This window comes from Chlorocebus sabaeus, chromosome 24 (genome assembly GCF_047675955.1).
Source record: "Chlorocebus sabaeus isolate Y175 chromosome 24, mChlSab1.0.hap1, whole genome shotgun sequence".
Lineage (NCBI taxonomy): Eukaryota > Metazoa > Chordata > Mammalia > Primates > Cercopithecidae > Chlorocebus > Chlorocebus sabaeus.
Window position 1 is genome coordinate 29,451,160 of NC_132927.1, and position 4,525 is coordinate 29,455,684.

At 41.0% G+C, this 4,525-nt stretch overlaps 1 pseudogene; it reads left to right on the top strand.

The window, feature by feature from the left end:
- Window positions 1-500: 500 nt before the first annotated feature.
- On the top strand, window positions 501-791 carry LOC119618981 (NADH dehydrogenase [ubiquinone] 1 beta subcomplex subunit 3 pseudogene; annotated as a pseudogene).
- Window positions 792-4,525: the final 3,734 nt, after the last annotated feature.

The window sequence follows — 4,525 nt, forward strand, 5'->3', positions numbered from 1 at the left end:
CCATCTCCATGTGTCCATGAAGGACTGGGTTAAAGCCACTCTGGAAAGCAGAAATGAGGGTGTCATGTAGAAGTATTGTTTGTCTCAAGTGTTGTTAGTTTACCTTTACGTCACTGGAATGATTTTGTCAGCTCGTTCCGCCTCCTCACCACCTTCAGCTGTACACGATTTATGTTTATAGTCAGGTCAACTGACATCTACTCTTATGACAGCTGTGTTCTTCCCTGCCCCTTAAAGCTATGAGACCCTATGTTGAAGGTCTTTAGGTAAAAGAAATTAGTGTCTAGCTGTCCAGGTTAATTCAATGGAGACGGGGGAGGGTAAGCTGTGCCCTCTCATCTTCACTTCTTTCCTGATCCTCTATAAAGACTCCAGTGGGGCATCATTTTAAAAACCTTTTAAATAAACTTTATCGATGTAAACTTACGTATAAGAAAACACACCCGGGTTGGCTCAGGTTGCAGAGCTGAGTGTCCTGAGAGGTCAGATTGCTGTCAGACATGGCTCATGAACATGGACACAGTAAAATGGAACTTCCAGATTGTAAACAATGGAAGATAGAGGGGACACCATTAGAAACTGTCAAGAAGAAGTTGGCTGCAAGAGGGCTAAGGGATCCATGGGGCCGTGAGGAAGCTTGGAGATATGTGAGTGGCTTTGCAAACAATGGTTCCTTTATTGGTGCATTATTACAAGGATTCAAATGGCGATTTGCTGCATTTGTGGGAGCTGTGGGAGCTCTGGGAGCTGAATATTATCTGGAGTCCCTGAATAAAGATAAACATCACTGAAGATAACACCTGGAAGTATCACAGTGGTTTCTTAACTCTCCAAAATAAGATTTCTTCACTGTAGCCTACTTGTCTGGCTTGTCCCTAAAAGAAATTAGTAAGATTTAATAAAGTAAAATATATGCAAAAAAAACCCCACTCCTTTTTGGTGTATAATTTTATGAACTTTATGGCAAATCTACATACCCATGTAAGGCATAATTTGAAGCCAATGGCTTAATAGAATGAAAACAATGAAATAAATGCACATGGGGGGGTCAACAGTATTTCATATTCACCTACATTTCTCTCACCCTGTGGGTGCAACATCATCACATGTTAAGGCTCCTTTGCTATCAAACAATATTCAATATAGTTTTACTTGGATTTCATAGGAGGAAACAACTTGGATGGAACAGAAAAAAAATATGAAGTAAAGTGGAAAGAGAAAAAATTGCTAGTTTTAAAAAAATTTTTGTTTTACTTTAGTGCAGGGATACATGTGCAGAACATGCAGGTTTGTTACATAGGCTAGATTTTAAATAATTTTTTTTTCTGTATAACAAGTATTAGCTCTTAAAAGTTCTTTCCGAAATTAAGAAATTTCAGAAGTAATGATGCTTTTTTTTTGTGAATCACACATTTCAATTTTATACATTGACTGACTTCCACAAAAAAATGAGGATTATCATACTTCTCTCCTCACGTTACCCTCTTCTCAACTTTCATGTTTTTATTTTTATTTATTTTTGAGACTGAGTTTTGCTCTTGTTGTCCAGGCTGGAGTGCAGTGGTGCAATCTTGGCTCACTCAAACTCCGCCTCCCAGATTCAAGCGATTCTCCTGCCTCAGCCTCCTGAGTAGCTGGGATTACAGGCACCTGCCACCATGCCTGCCTAATTTTGTATTTTTAGTAGAGACGGGGTTTCTCCATGTTGGTCAGGCTGGTCTCGAACTCCTGACCTCAGGTGATCCACCCACCTTGGCCTCCCAAAGTGCTGAGATTACAGGCATGAGCCACCGTGCCCGGCCCACCACAACCTTTTATATGGCTTCTGCTCCTTTATTTCTTTCTCGAAGTCTTCTCTTAATTGCCAGGATATCATCAAGTAGTTTCTCTGAGAGAGGCTCATGGATGCTGTGTTTCCTGATGTTTTTCTTGCCTGGGAGAGTCCTCTTTGCCCATGTGTGGGAACTTACTTGCATAAGATCCTTGGGTTACACTCCATTAGCCATTGGTTCACTGTCTTCTGCCATTAAGTTCTGAGGTCAGCCTGTCCCCTGCATATAATGTGTTGTTATTTGTCTGAATGCTTGAAGAATTCTTTATTTTTGAATTTCAATAGGTAGGTCAAGATATGTCTTAATATTTAATATTCTATGTTGAAGTAGTTTGAAATACAACGTGTTCTTTAATTCTGCAGAGTCGATTTTCTTTGTTTCAGGGATGTTCTCTTGAATATTTTTCTGTTCAATTTGTTGGGCTTTCTACTTCAGAGACACAATCTGTCATTATATTACTTCATCTTCATCTAGTTCTCACTTCTTTCTATTGTAGAGGAGGAAAAATAATTTTCTCTACCTTTCATAGTTCTTAGTGAGATTCTTATAATCAAAGACAGATTAACAAGAGAAAAACAGAGGTTGATTAACATGTATACCTCAGGAATACATGGGAAATACACAGAGAAATGAGTCAATCTCAAAGAAGTGGCTTTGAATTCAGCCTTATATACTATAGTTCACTGAAACAAACAGGTGTGGGGAAGGCCAGTTATGGAGAGGTAACCAGAGAAAGCATGGGTAAACTAGGGTAAGGTTTGTTATGTGGATTTAAGTTGGTGCCTTCTCCATTGACAAGAGTCTTTTGTTATTCAGAGTCATCCTCTCCTGGTACAGAGAGAAGTCATCCTTACACATGGAATTTTCCTTTATATTTTCCTTACAAGATGGTAATTTGTTTTCAGAGCTAGTCCTTTGCTGTTGCTCAAAATAATCCTTGTGCCAAAAAGGCATATTTTGGGTGGCATATTCTGGTCTCCTACAGCCATATTTCAGATGTTATATTCTGGTCTCCTACACCACTTTATTTATTTGAGACAGGGTTTCGTTCTGCCATCCAGGCTGGAGTACAGTGGTGCAATCTCGGCTCACTGCAGCCTTGACCTCCCAGGCTCCAGCAATCCTTCCACGTCAGCCTCCTAAATAGCTGGGACTACAGGTGCACGCCACCACACCTGGCTAATTTTTGTATTTTTTGGGGTCTTGCCATATTTCCCAGGCTAGTCTCAAACTTCTGGGCTCAAGTGATCCTCCTGCTTCAGCCTCCAAGTAGCTGAGACCACGCCTACCACACCCAGGTAATTTAAAATTTTTTTTGTAAAGACAGGGTCTTGCTATGTTGCTCAGGCTTGTCTGGAACTCCTGGTCTTAAGTGATCCTCTCTCCTTGGCCTCCCAAAGTGCTGGGATTACAGGTGTGAGCCACCTCACCTGGCCTAGTTTTTTTTTTTTTTTTTTTGAGACAGGGTCTTACTCTGTCACCCAGACTGGAATGCATTGTTGCAATCATGGCTCACTGTAGCCTCTACCTCCCACCCTCAAGTGATCCTCCCACCTTAGCCTCTCAAGTACCTGGGACCACAGGTGAGAGCCACCATGCCCAGTTAATTTTTTTTTTTTTTTTGTAGAGATGGGGTCTCCCTGTATTGTTCAGACTGGTCTTGGATTCCTGGACTCAAAGCAATCCTCCCACCTCAGTCTCCCAAAGTGTTGGGATTACAGTCATGAGCCACCATGCCCAGCTAAATTGCAGCCTTGGTTAGACTCTTTGGGCTCTGCTTTCCTGAAATTTTGTTAAATATCTTGTACTAGTTTTGTTTTGCCCAGCTGGAGGCTGTATCCTATTCTTAGGTTGGAATGGCTGAGTGGGGAGAAGGCATACTCTCAAGTTTAGGATTATTTAGTGAAGAAGTTAAGGACGTGTCACCCCAAAAACATATGCTGCTTTGGCATGTTGTTTATTTTGAGCTGAAGGCACTTGAAAAACAGCATAAGCAGGAAGGGCTCTCTGATCTACCCTTTTCTATGAAAGAACAGGCCATAAAATTCCCCATAAGAAAGGAGCCCTCCCTGTACAAGGAAGAGAAAAACATCCTTAACACCAGAGACTGGGAATCAACACCAAAATCAATCTGTATAAACTTACTAAAGCAACCCTTATCATCCACTAGTTTTATCTCCCTCCCAATATATTTCCTGGTCACTTCCCCACAATTTACTGTCCCTACCCCAAACCCCTTTGCCTGGTCATCACTTCAAAAAGTTATCATTGCTTTGACTAGAAGGTATAAAACCTTTTCTACTCTGTTCAACTTCTTCGGGTCTTCGTTTTCTTGTGAAGGGTTCCATGTGCATCTAAAAATTTAATAAAACTTGTATACTTTTATCCTATTAATCTGTCTTGTCAGTTTCATTCTTAGGCCTATCGGAGATCCTAGAGGGTAGAGGAGAATTTTTTTCCTCCCCAACAGTTCTGGTGATGAGGAAGGGATTTCACTGCTTGCCTTGGCTACTGTAGCTGAGAGATCTTGGGACCTTTGACAAAAGCCAGCAGAGGGTAGAAATTCTTACCACTTCAGTGTCCTAGATCTCTGCCTGCAGGGTCTGGTTGAAGCAAGACTGATGAGTCTCTTTTTTTCTTTCTACGCTTACATTAGCAGAGAAAATATTTGTGTGAAGTCATTCTTTGGGTGT